The sequence below is a fragment of the Patagioenas fasciata genome, chromosome W (genome assembly GCF_037038585.1).
Source record: "Patagioenas fasciata isolate bPatFas1 chromosome W, bPatFas1.hap1, whole genome shotgun sequence".
Lineage (NCBI taxonomy): Eukaryota > Metazoa > Chordata > Aves > Columbiformes > Columbidae > Patagioenas > Patagioenas fasciata.
In genome coordinates, this window is record NC_092559.1 from 49,492,937 (window position 1) to 49,506,843 (window position 13,907).

The window sequence follows — 13,907 nt, forward strand, 5'->3', positions numbered from 1 at the left end:
GGGTATTTGTGGAGGGGTTTCTGTTAGATGGAGATTTGTTATTGAACTAGCCAGGCCCAAAGGGATTTCAAGGCCGCCTCAGAAAGCTGAAAACAGGACCTGCTGTGGGAGAGAGGTAGTTCTACAATAGCAAGGCCTCAACATGACGTAAATCAATGGACCTATCAGCAGTGAGACTCCAGCGTGTGGACAGCTCATGAACATAGATGATATCCAATTAGTGAATGCATGCTTGGAGCGTGGACGCATGATCAGAGAATAGTTGCATATATAAGGAGGCTTGTTTCTGTAATAAATGGCTCTAGCATGATTCACATTGAATCGGAGTGCAGGGTCCTTTATTCACTCCAACAGGTATTCACTGTCTTACCCTTTCAGTGTCAGACCATAAGTCCCCTCACGAGGATCAAGGGAGGTGATCTCAGTCCTTCTGTGTCTGGGAAATTGCTGATTGCCTTCTTGTGTCTCTGTAGCAACTAAACTAAGAGCCTTTTTGGGTGGCCCCTTCTTAACATGTCTTCCCTCTCAGTTCGTATACACAGGCTTCCAGCTTAAAGGTGGATTCACTATCCCACTTCCTCATGATCTCTTCCTGGTCACACTGGAAGAACCAGAGGATGCCACGCAGCATGCGCCTGGGGCTCCTTTTCCCTATGACTCAGCAGGAGGGGACTAACTTCTTGGGGTGCTCCTGACAGCCAAGGTGCTGGCCCATGGGGATGAGGAGGGACAGAGATTTTCTTCAGAGTTTTGGAGTGAAGAAGACACTCTCTCCACAGTTAGCGTGCCCATATCCGGGCAATACATCTCTACCAGGTTGCCAGAATATGATGGTGGGGCACTTAGAATCACTTTCCTCCACATAGGCCATATACACCGGATATCATCTGGGTCTTTGGAGACCTCATCATTGTCTAGGTCACTGTAGACGACTTCCAGCACCACTAATTCTCTCAGAGGCGTCTGCAAAACAGCAAAAGGTCGAACTAAACATCCTGAACTGAACTCCCCTGAACAGGTCTCCAAGAGCAAAGACAAGAGCCAGAGGGAGAGAGACTGGAAGATCCCGACTCTCCTTAAATATGAAGCTTGACACTAATGGGATGGAATACTCTTATTGATCAGTCTGGATGTCAGTCATGCTCTGCCCCATCTATGCCCCCCTTCTTCGATGCCTCACACCTGTGGGCAGAGCACTCAGATCAGAGCAATTAAAAACATGAACTCTGTCTCAGGGTGTTATCTTGTTGTCCTCAAACTAATTCAAAATAATGACTGTGCTAGTTATGAAAAAGAAAGGTTTCTAACTGCATGAAGAAAATTAACCCATTTGCAGTCAAACCAGCACATTCTACCCCTTGCTCCATACCACTTACAGCATGCTTAGGCCTTATCAATACATTCTAGTTAATTACTACTACTATATATATACATATGTGCATATATACATGTACACACATATACATATATACACAGATAAAATTCATCATTCTTTTAGTCCATGGGCTGAGAGATTAACGGCATGGACTCTCAGTGCGGGTGGACCAAGAGACCTTTTATTTCGGCCAGGCACTTACATATATAGTTAGTAGTTGTTGTACACGCATTTCACTTTCTGTTTTAATTGGCTTATGGCCGCTGTCCACGTGCTCAAAGTTATCTTACTATAGGTCTACTTAATCTTTCACGTGCTCTGGCAGTTTTGCTGACACATTGTAAATATCTTTTTTATACAAAAACATTCTGGTTTCTCATTCTATTTTGGTCAACATCATTCCAGTAACTCCAGATGACTGTCTGTAAGATATTCCACAATGGGCCATCCTTTTGAAAAGTTCATTAAGTTCATTTAGTTAATGACTTCAAGCTTGACTTATCACAACAGTCTTCCAGGGCAGGAAAAATGGTGTATCTAGTGCATCTCGTGCCCATGGTTTGTGGTTTAAAGACATCAACTTCGAAGAAGTTGTCAGGCACCACTTGTTGAAACCAACTCTGGTTTCATCACCACTGTCTTGATCTGAAAGACACTTATTGAACACTGTTAGTATGGCATATAACATCATGCAGCAATTAACATCATACAGTTCAATATCGAGTATTCTCACCTAAAACCAAAACCCCTTGAGGTGAACGTCAAACTTGTTCAGCATTACCTACCAACTGCTTCCAGGTCCTTGGGCAAAAACAATCCCATGAATGGGCTTGCCTTTGTCTGAGGCAGGAGTAATGCAGACTGCCTTTCCTAACATATTTTTCATATGTACTACAGGTACTTTATCTCCTTCCACAGTATGTAGAATTTCTGATTGAGCAGGCCTGACTCGATTGATTGATGCTCTAGTGTTGACCAACCAAGTGGCTTTTGCTAAATGGAATCCCAGTTTTCAAATGTTCTGCCACCCATTGCATTTAGCGTAGTTTTTAACAGACCGTTGTACCTTTCTATTTTCCCAGAGGCTGGTGTACGATATGGGATGTGATATACCCACTCAATACCATGTTCTTTGGCCCAATTGTCTATAAGACTGTTTTTGAAATGAGTCCTATTGACCGACTCACTTTTTTCTGGCATGCCACGTCACCAAAGGACTTGCTTTTCAAGGCCCAAGATAGTATTTCAGGCTGTAGCATGGGGTACGGCATATGTTTCCAGCTTCCACCACTGTAAGCACATAGCGCTTACCTTGACGGGTTTGTGGAAGTATAATATAATCAATCTGCCAAGCCTCCCCATACTTATACTTTAACCATTGCCCTCCATACCATACAGGCTTTAACCATTTGGCTTGTTTCATTTCAGCACGTTTCACATTCATGGATAACCTGTGAAATAGTGTCCGTAGTCGAGTCCACCCCTTGATCACGAGCCCATTTATATGTTGCATCTCTTCCTTGATGCCCTGAAGCATCATGGGCCCACCGAGCTAGGAACAGTTCACCTTGATGTTGCCAGTTCAGATCCACCTCAGCTACTTTAATCTTAGCAGCCTGATCCGCTTGCTGGTTGTTTTGATGTTCCTCAGTGGCTCAACTTTTAGGCACATGAGAGTCCACATGACGTACTTTTACAGTCAGGTTCTCTAGTCGAGCAGCAATGTCTTGCCACAGTGTGGCGGCCCAAATGGGTTTACCTCTGCATTGCCACTTGCTTCTCTTTCATTACTTTAATCACCCCTACAAGGCATTTGCCACCATCCATGAGTCATTGTAGAGATAAAGCACTGGTCACGTTTCTCATTCAGCAATGTCTAGAGCCAGCTGGATGGCTTTCACTTCTGCAAATTGACTTGGTTCACCTTGTCCTTCAGTGGCTTCTGTGACTCTTTGTGTGGGACTCCACACAGCAGTTTTCCACCGTCGATGTTTTCCTACAAGATGGCAGGATCCATCTGTGAGCAGTGCATACTGCTTTTCAGTCTCTGATAGTTTATTGCATGGTGGTGCTTCTTCAGCCCGTTTTACTTCCTCCTCATCTGGCGACATCCCAAAGTCTTTACTTTCTTGCCAGTCTCTAATCACTTCTAAGATCCCTGGGCAATCGGGACTCCCTATTCGAGCTCGTCGTGTGATCAGTGCAATCCATTTACTCCATGTAACATTGGTTGCATGATGGTTAGAGGGAACCTTCCCTTTGAACATCCAGTCCAGCACTGGCAGTCGAGGTGCCAGGAGAAACCGTGCTTCAATACCAGTCACTTCTGAAGCATCTTGGACCCACTTCACATGCTGCTAGTATCTCTTTTTCAGTTATAGTATATTTGGCCTCGGATCCTTTGTATCCTCGACTCCAAAAAACTCGGGGTCGGCCTTGAGTTTCTCCTGATACTTTCTGCCAGAGGCTCCAGGTAGGGCCATTATCTCCGGCTGCAGTGTAGAGCACATTTTTAACATCTATTCCAGTCCGGACTGGTCCAAGGGCTACTTCATGAGTTATCTTACGCTTAATTTGTTCAAAGGCTTGTCAATGTTCAGGGCCCCACTGAAAATGGTTCTTTTTTTCCAGTCGCTTGATAGAAAGGGCTCACAATGTGGCTGTAGTCAGGAATATGCATTGTCCAAAAACCTACAATGCCCAAGACAGTCTGTGTCTCGTTTTTATTAGTAGGTGGAGACATAGCTGCAATTTTGTTGATCACGTCCATTGGGATCTGATGACGCCCGTCTTGCCATTTTATTCCCAAAAACTGGATCCCTTGACCTTGCTTTGTTTTATGGCAAAACCGGCATTCAAAAGAATGTGGCTATGCCAAATGCCCACTGATACCCTTTTGGGTCCTTAAAATACCATCTCCTGAGGTAGTTTATACTAAGGATGCATGAAGCATCTGGGCCAGTCATAATGGGATGCTTTTGCCATTTTTTCCCAGTTAGGCTCATTTCAGCCTCTACTACAGTCAGTTCCTGGGATCCCCCAGTCACTCCAGAAATACTGATGAATTGTGTTCCTTTATAGTTTGATGGGGGTCTGTTGTAGCAGGCCATTCAATCTGCACAGTCCAGTAAACTCTCTTGTCCCTTTCCTCTGCCTGACTGGAGGCAGGGCCCTTCTAATAGGCATCGATGAATGGATTTGTGTTATGCACATTCTGTGGGTACAAATTTGAGGTTCCTTCAAGAGGATCAGAATCTGTTCTACCCCTTCTGGAAACTGGAGCAGCCGTTTTCCTCAGATTTTTTCCTTTTAACTCACCTACTCGTTCTTGAAGTGCTGAGGTAGGTTTCCATCCACCTCCTCATGTCTTTTCTCTGATCATGTAGGAAAAAACACAGTGTGCCTCTCTTTGTGTACTTCTTCTGTCCTCTCTCTTGAGATTGGAAGCGCCTTCTCCTAATAGCTGAAACATAGGTTTATACAGGTCGTGAATGGAACCTGTCTTCTCTGAGTGCTTTCATTTCTTGCAACAGCTTTCCGAACCGGTCATCAGATTTTTCACAAAGTTTCTCCACAGTCGAGACGCAAGCTTGTAGAGAGGTAGCAAGGTTGTCCTCATAGTCCCGAAGTTGCTTAATCACTTCAGTCACATTTTGTTGAACTGTAGCTGCCCAGGTCATTGATGCCAATGACCTAGCATATGCCGGTGATGCGCTTTGTACAAACCTGCGCCACATGGGTTGTGTACAAAGGATTCTATCTGGATCTGTCCCCTCCTGACTGTTTGGCTCAAAATACATGATCTCCTGAACAGCTAATTCTCTCAGGAACTGGATACGTCTTTCCATAGTATTCCATTTCCCTGGATGACATATAACATCTTCCTTGAAGGGAAACCTTACCTTCATGACTATCAGGAGTTGACTCCAGAGGCTGGAGGAATCGTTCTGTCTTGCAACTGCCCTATCGAGGATCACGTCCCTTGACAGAGATCCCAGCTGCTTGGCTTCCCCACCGTCCAGTTCCAGACCATCAGCTCCACTATCCCGGCATCGTAGTAGCCAGGTTACAACATTCTCGCCTTCGCGATGACTGAAGTCTTTTTGCATATCTCTCGGCTCACTTGGAGAAAAGGATTGAGTGGTCACTTCCTCTCCTCCTTGTGTTGATGAGGATGCCTCTTGTGTTCATGATGCCCCTTGGCCATCATCTGCAGTGTGAGTAATCTTTCTTGTGACTCTCTTACAACCAGCAACTGATGCTGACATGGGCTCATGTGGCAGATGCATCAGATGCATTCGACCCCCCCCCCTCCGCCAAACCAGCAACAGTTTCATCCAGGTTCCAGAGGAGGTAGGGGTCTGAGCCACAGCCAGGCCAAGAACTCCTTCCAGTAGACCCACAGGGAAGCAGAACTGCACACTGAATGCCGGTGGCTTGTGGGTGCAGGGAGTCTCGTGCATACTTTTCCTACTGTATGCAATTTGACTACGAGTCAACCACTTCATTCTATAAATATGACAGCCTGGATGAGCCCACTTTGAGCTGTCCCTGCTAAATAAGTGAGCTGTATGGCAATGGTTTTACTACTCATGAGTCAGTGGATGAGCCCAATTCAAGTTTAATGTTGATCATTTAGCTTAAGTAGATGCACACCAAATGTAATAGATTATTTAGAGATATAAGGTTGTATGATTTTTAGTGTACTCTTTAATTCATGTTACTTGGTAGACTAGATTTGCTAAAATTTTAAGCTGTAAGGTCCTGCTCGTATTTACCAAAAGCAACTGCAGACTACATGAAATGCCTACAAGATAAAGTCTAGCTTGCATTTTGCTGGGAAAAATGGAACTGACTGAGAAAACAACGATCCAAGGCTAACGCAGAGACATCACAGACATCTGCAAAGCAGGGTCTATTTTGCACTTCGCTGAGAAGAAAGGATTTATCCAGATAAAACGGCACCTTGAAGGATATGGACCAAAAATGACGTCTACAACTGAACAAAACAAAGACCCACGTGGAGTCAGAGAAAAAGGGTCCAATGGGGAGCAAAGGACCTGGTGGTGAAATTTTGCTATTGGACTGGATCTTGGTGTGAATGGTCTGTAAACATATAAAAGTTTGTAGTTTTTATGCTTGGTCAGACCTCTGCACAGGTACCCAGGTTGAGCCAGCCCTTCTGCTATTTTACTGCATTACATTTTTTTTCTGATAATTTTGTTTCCTAAAAGTCTACTTTGCATGCGGTTATGGGTCTCCCCTGAAAGTTTGCCTTCAGAGCTCTAAGTACAGGCTATCAGGGAAAGAAGAATCCTGAACGTTTGCATCGTGACAGATATAAACCTCGCCTGAGAGTTTGCCTCCAGAGCTTCAATACACAGCCCCTGGAGCGAACGGTCATCAGGGAAAGAAGACACCTGAAGGTTTGCTTCATGAATGGATACACATGCCTGGAAAGAAGGTAGGCAACATTTGGCTTGGTGTATCTCCCCCATGCAGTAAATAATAGAGCAAACCCGCCAACGAACTCTCTTTAAGGTCGCACTTCTCTTTAAGAAGCCTAAACATTGTTCTGCAGCAAGCAGAACCCTAAAGTACTCCCCCACAACAGCTCACCATCTCTTGACTTATTTCCAGAGTCTAAATGACTGTCACCGGCATTGGCATAATTACAGTGGCTGTTGTGGTTGCAGCAGCAGCAGTGCACAGTGGAGGGGGGGGGGTGCAGTAGCTGCCTTGTCAGTCTTTGAGGCTGGAGAAGCAACAGCGTCTGTGGTCAGGGAGGCAGTGGCCTTGGCAGCTTCGGTCTCTGTAGGAGCTGGAGCTGCCTTGTCAGTCTTTGAGGCTGGAGAAGCAGCAGTGTCTGTGTTTGGCGGGGGGGTAGCAGCTACGGGTACTGTAACAGTAGCCTTGGCTACCTTGCTCTGTGCAGGAGCTGGAGCTGCCTTGGCTACTTTCCCCTGTTTGGGGCGGCCAGTGGCTGTAGCTGCCATGCCTGTTGCCAAGGCTTGAGCAGATGCAACATAAGTCTCAGGAGTTAGAAAATACGCAATCCTTCTACCTAGCCTCATCTGTCTTATCACTAGCAAGAACTGACAAACATTCAGCAAACCTGACAATACCAAGAAAGCACGGTCAAAGCTCCAAGGATATTCAAAGCTCTCAAAAACATCTGTAATCTGTCCTAATGTAAAAGGAAAGGTATCCTTAGTCAGGTTTTCTATAGCCCGTCCAATTGGAAAACACGTAGGTGTATTTCTCTTTAATCTCTACTGGAGGTTTCTCTAGATACAACAGTAACGAATATAAGTTCATTATCGGTTGGAGTATAATAAAATAAACCAGTGCCAAACCACACAGTAAAATCATCATTATCTTCCAGTTTCAAGATGTAATAGAATGCATGAACCTATTAATGAAATATGCCCAGCACAAATAAGGTACTGCAGAACACACTGTAGAGAGTAGCTGATACAACTTATGCCACGGCATCTTTAAACCAGCTCACCTGGAGAAAAGGTTTGAATGGTTACCACTTTCTCTCCGCCTTGTGTCGATGATGCCTCTTGTGTTCATGATGCCCCTTGGCCATCATCTGCAGTGCGAATAAACTTTCTTGTGACTCTCTTAAAAGTGGCAACTGATGCTGACATAGGCTCGTTATCTTTTGATTTATCTCCAGAGTCTAAATGACTGTCACTGGCATTGGCATAGTTACAGTGCCTGTTGTGGAAGTTACAGCAGCAGCAATGCCTGGCATGGGGGTGTGCAGTGGCTGCCTTGCCAGTCATTGAGGCGGGAGAAGTGCCAGTGCCTGGTGTCAGGGGGGCAGCGGCTGCAGGGACTAGAGCAGTGGCCTTGGCTGCTTTGCTCTGTGTAGGAGCTGGAGCTGCCTTGGCTGCCTTGCCCCGTGTAGCGGGGAGCAGTGGCTGTAGCAGCTGCCTTAGGACCTGCCGTAGCTGCTGTGCATGTCACTGAGGTTTGAGCAGACACAACGGATGTCTCAGGAGTTAGAATAGATGCACTCCTCCTATTTAGCCTCATCTCTCTTATCACTAGCACTAACTGACACACATTCAGCAGACCTGACAGTACCAACAGGATACAATCAAACCCCAAGGATACTCAAAATTCTCAAAAACATCCATAATCTGTCCTAATGAAAAGGAAAAGGTGGTGTTAGACCACAATAAGGTCTCCTCTGAGCCTTCTTTTCTCCAGGCTAAACAGCCCCAGTTCCCTCAGCTACTCCTCATAAGACTTGTTCTCTAGACCCTTCACCAGCTTTCTTGCCCTTCTCTGAACTCTCTCCAGCACCTCAGCGTCTTTCTTGTAGTGAGTGGCCCAAAACTGAACACAGCATTCAAGGTGCGGTCTCGCCAGTGTCAAGTACACAGGGACGATCCCTTCCCTAGTCCTGCTGGCCACACTATTTCTGATACGAGCCAGGATGGGGGCTCAATCTATACTAGACTGCAAAATGATGCTACACTTCTAATTGTGTTTTCCCTTTCATACCTCAGATTTTCTCCCTTTTCTACCAGGTAGCTTTCCAACCACTCTTCCCCAAGCCCGTAGCATTGCATGGCATTGTTGTGACCTTTTCTTTACTTCTGATCCCATACTGATGAAGAACACTTAAAAGATAACAACACATGTACGAAACCTCCAGGTACAACCAGGAAGCCTCTCTGTACCTTATTTTTCCTTAGTTATTTAGGAGGGACTATGGATCAAGAGTACCAACAGGTTTAACAGGTCAGTTACCTTAATAGCTTAAAAATTTTTAAGAAGCCATGTGGCACTTCTGCTTCCTCCAGGGATGCTTAAAATTTTTAATGTTATTTTATGTGATAAAAGCTCTTCTGCACATCCACAAAGGAGCTCAGAGACACAATGGCAGGAAGATGAACCCAAATAATACCCTTCTGCGCTACACCCCAGGTCCATCACATGGGCCATCAGCCCATCAAAGGCCCATCTGTACAAGCCAAGATGAGCATACAGGCACACAACAGCAGGCAGGAACACAAATTAAAGACTCCCCATGTATGATCCCCTTGTTAGGGTGGGGGCGTGGAATAATTACTGAGAGGGCAAATTATTGTAACTAATTATCAATGATACACTTATTGAGAATAAAGCTATATTCACATCTTCAGCATATAAGGCAGCTGCACAGTGGGGAAGAAATCTGCTCTGTTATTTCGCCCACTCACGCACCTGGCCTGCATTCATAATTGGTAGTGCCTGAGGAAGCTCAGTGTAGCATCAGTTGAGAAGATACTGGGGGCTAGATGGTATAGCTGCTGCAAATATTGAAAATAAGGTTTACCTGTTGTCAGTTAAAAAGGATAAATGTTCAGTTCTGTCCAAAATGCTAGTTATTGAGCCAGAAATTTGTCTGATGGATGAACTTTGCTCATTATAATCTCATAGTAATACCAAAACACACCTCCATCTCAGAGGATATCCACCTCCAGCCTACCTTCAAGCATGTGTAGTGAGGCTTTTAGCTTAAAAATCCAAGCAAGGATTTTTAAACCAATCAATATTCCATTCCATTCAAGCCCTGGTTGTTGTGGGTGATTTTAACTTCCCTGATGTTTGAATGGAATATTGTGTCCAGTTCTGGGCCCCTCAGTTCAAGAAGGACAGGGAACTGCTGGAGAGGGTCCAGCGTAGGGCAACAAAGATGATTAAGGGAGTGGAGCACCTCCCTTATGAAGAAAGGCTGAGAGAGCTGGGTCTCTTTAGTTTGGAGAAGAGGAGACTGAGGAGTGACCTTATTAATGTTTATAAATATATAAAGGGTGAGTGCCATGAGAATGGAGCCAGGCTCTTCTCAGTGGCAAACAATGGTAGGACAAGGAGTAATGGGATCAAGCTGGAACACAAGAGGTTCCACTTAAATTTGAGAAGAAACTTCTTCTCAGTGAGGGTGACAGAGTACTGGAACAGGCTGCCCAGGGAGGTTGTGGAGTCTCCTTCCCTGGAGACATTCAAAGCCCGCCTGGACACATTCCTGTGCGACCTCACCTAGGCGTTCCTGCTCCAGCAGGGGGATTGGACTAGATGATCTTTCGAGGTCCCTTCCAATCCCAAACGTACTGTGATACTGTGATACTGTAATAACAAAGGTAGATATGACTAGAGTCACTCAAGCTCCTCCTAAATGTAGAAAATAATATAAAATACCCTAACAATAGAGGAAGGGTGGAGGGAAGATATCATCACTGAGAAGTCAAGGGAACAGTGTGCTAGGACTTCTGGGACCAGAATCCCACCCTCAGGAGGATGCTTTTGGGTAAGATTTGCACACTTAGTTATACCAAGTTTTCCCCAGGACATTTGAACTTGAAGCTTGTATTTGTAATCACATTAATGTCAATGGGGCAGAGTCTAGTTGGAGGCCTGTATCTAGTGGAGTGCCTCAAGGGTCAGTACTGGGGCTGGTATTATTCAATATATTCCTCAATTATTTAAACGAGGGAATAGAGTGTACCATCAGCAAGTTTGCTGATGAAACCAAGCTGGGAGGAGAGGCTGACACGCCAGAGGGCTGTGCTGCCATCCAGAGACCTGGACAGGTTGGAGAGTTGGGCAGGGAAAAATTCAATGAAATATAACAAGGGAAAGTGTAGAGCCTTGCATCTGGGTAGGAACAACCCCAGGTCCCAGTATAAGTTGGGGAACGACCTATTAGAGAGCAGCGTAGGGGAAAGGGACTTGGGGGTTGTGGCAGGATGCAAACCCCCCTCTCTCCCCCCACCTCCTTCAGTATGGAAGGAGTAGGCACATCTCCCTCTCTCTCTGCTACTTCAGGCTAACAGCTTCTTTTGTTTGCCCCAGAGCACTCTGACCAGGGCCATTAGGAGAAGGGAGTGCCGAGGCGCCAGTGAGCCGCTGGGCACCTGCGGCTTGTGTGGGGGATGTTTGGAGGCTTCAGGGGCACCCCACAGCCAGTGTGGGGGTGCAGAGAAGCTTCTGGAATGCCTACAGTCAGGTCTGATCAGCCAGTATAAAAACAGGATTCTCGTCGAGACTCCGCCCATTGTCGCAGGTCTCTCGGAGCATGAGCAAGATGCTGCCGCCGAGAGCCCCCCCTCCCCGGGATGGAGACACCACTTGCCTTGCCGCCACGTGTGTGAGTAAAACTTCTCGCAGGATTGCGAGTATATTTATACTTTCCGTGCCCAATATGAGCACGTGTAAAATTAATCCTTACATAATCGCGGGTGTATTTTTCTCCCGTGCTTCCACATAAGCACGTGTAACTTTCTGTGCTTAATACAAGCACGAGTAACTTTCCGTGCACATTTGCACGCGTACTTTAAATTATTTCCTCGCACAATCGCGAGTGTATTTTCCTCCCGTGCTTCCACATAAGCACGTGTAGTATTCCGTGCACATTTGCACGTGTAAGTAAATTAACCCTCGCAGGATTGCGAGTGTATAATAAATTTACCCTCGCAGAATCGCGAGTGTACTAATTTTCCGTACTCACTACGAGTACGTGTATCTCTTTAAAAATAATCCCGCACCGTGTTCAGGCAAGTGTGTATTCCTCCCAGACTCAGAGACGGTTCCGGCATTATTTTGGGTGAAGCCACGTGCATGCACTCTGTGGACCGCCTGTTGTATTAGTTGCTGCCCCTTCATAATTTTCCTCAACTGATATCCGAACCTGTATTTAAGTCACTTTTGGGGTGCTAAAACCCTGTTTCTCACCGGTTTAATAAAAGTTGTTTTAGACCCTGTTGTCCCTTAAACTAGCCTCGGGGTGCCTCCATGACAGGGGTCCTGGTGGAGAATAGGATGACCATGAGCCGGCACTGTGCCCTTGCGACCAGGAAGGCCAATGGCATCCTGGGGTGTCTTAGAAGGGGGTGGTTAGTAGGTCCAGAGAGGTTCTCCTTCCCCTCTACTCTGCCCTGGTGAGACCACACCTAGAGTATTGTGTCCAGTTCTGGGCCCCTCAGTTCAAGAAGGACAGGGAACTGCTGGAGAGAGTCCAGCGCAGGGCAACAAAGATGATTAAGGGAGTGGAGCATCTCCCTTATGAAGAAAGGCTGAGGGAGCTGGGTCTCTTTAGCTTGGAGAAGAGGAGACTGAGGGGTGACCTCATTAATGTTTACAGATATATAAAGGGTGAGTGTCACGAGGATGGAGCCAGGATCTTCTCAGTGACAAGCAACGGTGGGACAAGGGATAATGGGTTCAAATTGGAACACAAGAGGTTCCACTTAAATTTGAGAAGAAACTTCTTCTCAGTGAGGGTGACAGAACACTGGAACAGGCTGCCCAGGGGGGTTGTGGAATCTCCTACTCTGGAGGCATTCAAAACCTGCCTGGACACATTCCCGTGTAGCCTCATCTAATTGTTCCTGCTCCAGCAGGTGGATTGGACTAGATGATCTTTTGAGGTCCTTTCCAATCCCTAACATTCTGTGATTCTGTGATTAATAGCACTATACATTCATCTTAGAATTTTTATATATATAGTACCAATACTAAATTCTTGCAACTAAGATTTTTAGTTCAATTAAAGTGTATTTTTGCAGCTAAAGTGTGTTTTTGCAGACAGTGTGTTTATCAATGGCATGTAGAAGAACTTGTACCTGTTGCTTTAATAAACCTCGTTATTTGTGGATCTAAGTAATGAGAATTTCTCATTGAATGTGCCCAGACCTATGGTGTATATTATGCTATTTGTGAATCTGTGCAGTGCATAGACTAAATGATTGTGACTGGCCTGCACTATTTGTGGATCTAATTGGGCGAATTCAACATTAATGCCCTCACACTTGTAGTATATATTATACTATTCGTGAATCTGTGTGCAGGGCTGGCCATTGAGCACGATCAGACTTATAGCGCTGACTTGAGGTTATTTGCATCACTCAGGAGTTCAATCTAGCTGCCTTGCATGGGGCTTTAACTTCTGCTTAATTAATCCTCTTAAAGCAACAGGGGGTTGAGGCTTCCAAAGCTGTCCCAGGAAAGCCATCAGCCCTGTTGTCCAGGCAGGAAACTCATCAGTAGCAGCTCTCCAGATCACCTGTGGAGTTATTGCTTGGGGGTGTGTGGGACTACGGTGGGTCCGTGGATTCCCTGACCGAGGGGACGGGAACAGAAATTAGCCTTGAAGATATTAAGGCCTACCCGTGAGAAAGATGGGAATAACGCAGTATCCGGAGATGTTAAGGATGTACCCGTGAGAGAGAAGGGAGTAAAAGAGTAACATTGATGATAGCAAAAATAGCCAATGAAATGTTACTGCTGTAACTTGTAACCAATAGTGAAGAGACACATGAATTGGTAAAACTGTATAAAAATGCACTTGTGGCAATAAATGGCATCTACTACTTTCATCCTGGAAGAACTTGGTCTATGTCGTCTGTCCGTCTCAACCGCGACATATGGTGACCCCGACGTGATCCTCTAGGAAGAAGGATCTTGCATGAAGAAGAAACAGCAGTGAAGCTGTGACAGCCAAAGACGAGCTGTGGAGACGGAGCCTGGTACA